The sequence below is a fragment of the Nerophis ophidion genome, linkage group LG10 (genome assembly GCF_033978795.1).
Source record: "Nerophis ophidion isolate RoL-2023_Sa linkage group LG10, RoL_Noph_v1.0, whole genome shotgun sequence".
Classification (NCBI taxonomy): Eukaryota; Metazoa; Chordata; class Actinopteri; order Syngnathiformes; family Syngnathidae; genus Nerophis; species Nerophis ophidion.
Window position 1 is genome coordinate 2277986 of NC_084620.1, and position 6511 is coordinate 2284496.

Below are 6511 nucleotides of genomic sequence, written 5' to 3' on the forward strand. Positions count from 1 at the left end.
GGTTGGACGATATACCGGCATTACTATAGTACTGCAATACTTATCAATCATATTCGGTACTATACCGCCTCTGAAAAGTACCAGTCAGTAGCGTATGGAGTTGATACTACTATGATACTTCTTTCATTTTTCTTTTAATGTATATTATGTTCATAAACTCGGGAAATATGTCCCTAGACACATGAAGACTTTGAATATGACCAATGTAGGATCCTGTAACAATTGATACCAAAATGTTGTGGTATCATCCAGAACTAATGTAAAGTATCAAACAATAGAAGAATACCGTATTTCCTTGAATTTCCGCCGGGGCCTTAATTAATTTAAAACCTCTTCTCACTCCGGCGCTTACCAAAGGAGTGCGGTAAATTTAGGCCTGCGCTCAAAAATTTTAGTGTGATGTAAGGATACTATCATGAAAAGCACATTTAATAAAAAAAACGTTATTATGTTCTTACGTTTACTTATAAATGAAGTCCATGCGCAGCTCCTTCTAATCAAAAGCATCGATAACTTGTTTAAAGAAATCCTCCTTATCGTTCTTCAGTTTTAAAAGTCTCTCTGTCTCGATGGAGATCTTCCTTTATTACCTCCTGCTTCCATTGAAAGTCCAGTTTAGAAAACTGTTTTATTTTAGATATGTAATCCTCCATGTTAAAAGTGCAAGCGAGAGGAAAAAATAAAGGATCGCTGCTCACTCTTGCTGCTTGTTGTCACTTCTTCTGCAGCCGAGTAGTCGCAAGAAGGATCACTAGCGCCCTCTACCACCAGGAGGCGGGAGTCATTTAATGACTCATATTTGACACACGCAGCTACGGTATATTAATAAAACATAGCTGCTTACTGTTCTTTTTATCATATTCAATAGCTTGGAACGTAAATCCTACTGAATAGCTCTAAATCGTCTTCCCTTTATGCGATTTCAAATTATTGAAATCAGCCTCCTCCATTTTGAAAATGATGACAGGTGAAGTGTCACTCCTGACGTGACGAGTTTGACCCGGCGGAAATTCCAGGCATATGCTAATTATTTTGCAAAACGAGTTTGACCCGGCAGTAATTCTAGGCAGGCGCAATTCAAGGAAATATAGTAGGTGATTGTTACATTTTAACAGAAGTGTAGATGCAACATGTTAAAAGAGAAAATAAACAAATATAAACAGTAAATGAACAAGTAGATTAATAATAAATAAAAATAATATTTTATAATACATAAAATAATACAATGTAAAATGACACAGTACTTTACTGCATATGTCAGCAGCTAAATTATGAGCCTTTTTTTGCTTACTTACTACTAATAGACAAGTTTTCTTTCATGTTCACTATTCTATTTAAGGACAAACTTGCAATAAAAAACATATGTTTAATGTACTGTAAGAATTTTTGTTAAAATGAAGCCAATATTGCTATTCTTTGTGGTCCCCTTGATTTAGAAAAGTACCAAAAAGTATCAAAATAAATTTGGTACCGGTACTAAAATATTCAGTATCGGGACAACACTATTGGAACCAATTAACAGCGATAATTATGTAAAGCTCATCTTACCATGACTTAATAAACAAGTAGAAAATCTTATTCGGGTGTTACTATTTAGAGGTCAATTGTACAGAATATGTACTGTACTGTGCAATCTACTAATAAAAGTTTCAATCAATCAATCAATGGAACGGGTAACAGAACTGAAAAGTAGTAGGAGTGACTTTTTTTAAGCACAGAACGAGCAAATACATGTAACATAGCCAGATAGCACTTATGCTAATAGCTTATTGACAAAAACACATTTAACAGAAAAATTATTTTTTTTAAAACATACAGTAACATATTAAGTTGATTCTTATCCTCCCCCACAAGACCAAGCGGTCATTGGTGGAAAAGGTTTGTGATATCTACGAACCCCGTTTCCATATGAGTTGGGAAATTGTGTTCGATGTAAATATAAACGGAATACAATGATTTGCAAATCATTTTCAACCCATATTCAGTTGAATATGCTACAAAGACAACATATTTGATGTTCAAACTGATAAACCTTTTATTTTTTTTTTTTGCAAAATCATCAAAAGGTTCAGAGAATCTGGAGAAATTACTGCACTTAAGCGATGATATTACGGACCTTTGACCCCTCAGGCGGTACTGCATCAAAAACCGACATCAGTGTGTAAAGGATATCACCACGTGGGCTCAGGAACACTTCATAAAACCACTGTCAGTAACTACAGTTGGTTGCTACATCTGTAAGTGCAAGTTAAAACTTTACTATGCAAAGCCAAACCCATTTATCAACAACACCCTGAAACGCCGCCGGCTTGGCTGGGCCCGAGCTCATCTAAGATGGACTGATGCAAAGTGGAAAAGTGTTCTGTGGTCTGACGAGTCCACATTTCAAATTATATTTGGAAACAGAGAATGTGGTGTCCTCCGGAACAAAGAGGAAAATAATAATCCGAATCGTTATAGGCGCACAGTTAAAAAGCCAGCATCTGTGATGGTATGGGGGTGTATTAGTGCCCAAGGCATGGGTAACTTACACATGTGTGATTGTATGGGGGTGTATTAGTGCCCAAGGCATGGGTAACTTACACATCTGTGAAGGCACCATTAATGCTGAAAGGTCCATACAGGTTTTGGAGCAACATATGTTGTCATCCAAGCAACGTTATCATGGACGCCCCTGCTTATTTCAGCAAGACAATGCCAAGCCACGTGTTACAACGGCGTGGCTTCGTAGTAGTGAAGTGAAGTGAAGTGAATTATATTTATATAGAACTTTTTCTCTAGTGACTCAAAGCGCTTTACATAGTGAAACCCAATATCTAAGTTACATTTAAAGCAGTGTGGGTGGCACTGGGAGCAGGTGGGTAAAGTGTCTTGCCCAAGGACACAACGGCAGGGACTAGGATGGCGGAAGCGGGAATCGAACCTGCAACTCTCAAGTTGCTGGCACGGCCACTCTACCAACCGAGCTAAACCGAGTGCGGGTACTTTGCTGGCCCGCCTGCAGTCCAGACCTGTCTCCCATCAAAAATGTGTGGCGCATTATGAAGCGTAAAATACGACAGCGGAGACCCCGGACTGTTGAACGACTGAAGCTCTACATAAAACAAGAATGGGAAATAATTCCACTTTCAAAGCTTCAACAATTAGTTTCCTCAGTTCCATCCATCCATCCATCCATCTTCTTCCGCTTATCCGAGGTCGGGTCGCGGGGGCAGCAGCCTAAGCAGGGAAACCCAGACTTCCCTCTCCCCAGCCACTTCGTCTAGCTCTTCCCGGGGGATCCCGAGGCGTTCCCAGGCCAGCCGGGAGACATAGTCTTCCCAACGTGTCCTGGGTCTTCCCCGTGGCCTCCTACCGGTTGGACGTGCCCTAAACACCTCCCTCGGGAGGCGTTCAGGTGGCATCCTGACCAGATGCCCGAACCACCTCATCTGGCTCCTCTCGATGTGAAGGATCAGCGGCTTTACTTTGAGTTCCTCCCGGATGGCAGAGCTTCTCACCCTATCTCTAAGGGAGAGACCCGCCACACGGCGGAGGAAACTCATTTCGGCCGCTTGTACCCGTGATCTTATCCTTTCGGTCATGACCCAAAGCTCATGACCATAGGTGAGGATGGGAACGTAGATCGACCGGTAAATTGAGAGCTTTGCCTTCCGGCTCAGCTCCTTCTTCACCACAACAGATCGGTACAACGTCCGCATTACTGAAGACGCCGCACCGATCCGCTTGTCGATCTCACGATCCACTCTTCCCCCACTCGTGAACAAGACTCCTAGGTACTTGAACTCCTCCACTTGGGGCAGGGTCTCCTCCCCAACCCGGAGATGGCACTCCACCCTTTTCCGGGAGAGAACCATGGACTCGGATTTGGAAGTGCTGATTCTCATTCCGGTCGCTTCACACTCGGCTGCGAACCGATCCAGTGAGAGCTGAAGATCCCGGTCAGATGAAGCCAACAGGACCACATCGTCTGCAAAAAGCAGAGACCTAATCCCGCGGCCACCAAACCGGAACCCCTCAATGCCTTGACTGCGCCTAGAAATTCTGTCCATAAAAGTTATGAAGTTCCCAAACGTTTATTGAGTGTTGTTAAAAGAAAAGGTGATGTAACACAGTGGTGAACATGCCCTTTCCCAACTACTTTGGCACGTGTTGCAGCCATGAAATTCTAAGTAATTTTATTAGCAAAAAAAAATAAAGTTTATGAGTTTGAACATGAAATATGTTGTCTTTGTAGCATATTCAACTGAATATGGCTTGAAAAGGATTTGCAAATCATTGTATTCAGTTTATATTTACATCTAACACAATTTCCCAACTCATATGGAAACAGGGTTTGTATTTGTCAGATCCACACTCAACATGAGCATAATCCACTTAGAAGAAGGATGAACTATTAGCTCATTACACGCGCAGCGAGAGCGCATAGATGCTCACCAGCAGAAGTAAACCTTCAATTTCCTCCATTCAATGACAAGATTTCACATTAATCCGCTGACCAGGAGGTTAATTTGGTCTTTTGTTGCGCCAGACTGACCTTCTTCGACGGCTGGAACGTGAGCGAGGATGTCAAAGTGAGCGGAAGAAGTTAGAATGTCTTTTTGTTCAGAAATGTTCCTCGCATGGGTGAAGGAACGAAAGGAGGCCTTGTAGCTGTCAGATATCGCTCTCACGTGTTCTTTGTGTGCCGAAGAGCGTCCAGGAATGTGCCATTAGGCCGCAAAGCTGTCAGATAGCGGCAGCAGGGTCCTCGTGGTAGTAGGCCACACGGGTGCCTGATTGGAAGTGATGACACCTTTATCAAGAAACAGATATGATAGTGGCGGCTATTTTCTCATACAAGGCAATCTGTAGTATATTAAAGGCCTACTGACACCCACTACTAGCCAGCACGCAGTCTGATAGTTTATATATCAATGATGAAATATTAACATTGCAACACATGCCAATACGGCCTTTTTAGTTTACTAAGTTGCAATTTTAAATTTCCCGCGAAGTGTCGTGTTGAAAACGTCGCGGAATGACGTCCCAGCCCGATCCAAGCTATAAGTAGTCTGCTTTAATCGCATAATTACACAGTATTCTGGACATCTGTGTTGCTGAATCTTTTGCAATTTGTTCAATTAATAATGGAGAAGTCCAAGTAGGAAGATGGAGTTGGGAAGCTTTTAGCCTTTAGCCACACAAACACACGGTGTTTCGTTGTTTAAAATTCTCGAAGATGAAGCTTTACTATGGATCAGAGCGGTCAAGCGAACATGGATCCCGACTACATGTCAATCTGCAGTTTTCGGTGAGAAGATGGTGGTAATAAGTCGCCTCTCACCGGAGACATCAGCGGAGCTTCCGTCCTGGCGTCAACACACCCGTGGCCACACCCCTCCGACTTTCAGGTACTATTTAATCTCACTAAAACATTAGCAACACAATAGGCAGATAAGGGATTTTCCAGAATTCCATCCATTATTTTTACTACCGCTTATTCCCTTTTTTGGGGTCGCGGGGGGCGCTGGCGCCTATCTCAGCTACAATCGGGCGGAAGGCGGGGTACACCCTGGACAAGTCGCCACCTCATCGCAGGGCCAACAAAGATAGACAGACAACATTCACACACTAGGGCCAATTTAGTGTTGCCAATCAACCTATCCCCAGGTGCATGTCTTTGGAAGTGGGAGGAAGCCGGAGTACCCGGAGGGAACCCACGCAGTCACGGGGAGAACATGCAAACTCCACACAGAAAGATCCCGAGCCTGGATTTGAACCCAGGACTGCAGGACCTTCGTATTGTGAGGCAGACGCACTAACCTCTTTGCCACCGTGAAGCCCATTTTCCAGAATTATCCTGGTAAATGTGTCTAATAACATCTGAATCGCTCCCACTGAATCGCCTTTTTTTTTCTAGTCCTTCACTCTAAATTTCCTCATCCATGAATCTTTCATCCTCACTCAAATTAATGAGGAAATTGTCGCTTTCTCGGCCCGAATCGCTCTAGCTGCTGCCGGCTATGATTGTAAACAATGTGAGGATGTGAGGAGCTCTACAACCGGTGACGTCACCGTCTGCTACTTCCGGTACAGGCAAGGCTTTTTTATTAGCGACCAAAAGTTGCGAACTTTATCGTGGATGTTCTCTACTAAATCCTTTCAGCAAAAATATGGCAATATCGCGAAATGATCAAGTATGACACATAGAATGGACCTGCTATCCCCGTTTAAATAAGAACATCTCATTTCAGTAGGCCTTTGAAATATAAACCATACTTCAATTAATTTTCATGTGGTTTATCTTATTGCGAAAGTAAAAACATTTTAACTTTTGTAATAAAAATTAATCTTACCTGTGAATGATTATGACATTAATATTGGGGCGGCATAGCTCGGTTGGTTGAGGTGGCCGTGCCAGCAACTTGAGGGTTCCAAGTTCAATCCCCGATTTCGCCATCCTGGTCGCTGCCGTTGTGTCCTTGGGCAAGACACTTCACCCACCTGCTCTCGGTGCCACCCACACTGG

The 6511-nt window shown here is 42.9% G+C and overlaps 1 long non-coding RNA gene across 1 annotated transcript in view; it reads right to left on the minus strand.

Moving 5' to 3' along the window:
- The window catches only part of LOC133559989 (uncharacterized), a 40568-nt gene extending 35790 nt beyond the window's left edge, over positions 1–4778 (minus strand). Inside the window, exon 1 of the long non-coding RNA XR_009808365.1 lies at positions 4538–4778. This is a non-coding gene — a long non-coding RNA (uncharacterized LOC133559989). The remainder of the gene's footprint in view (positions 1–4537) is intronic.
- Positions 4779–6511: the final 1733 nt, after the last annotated feature.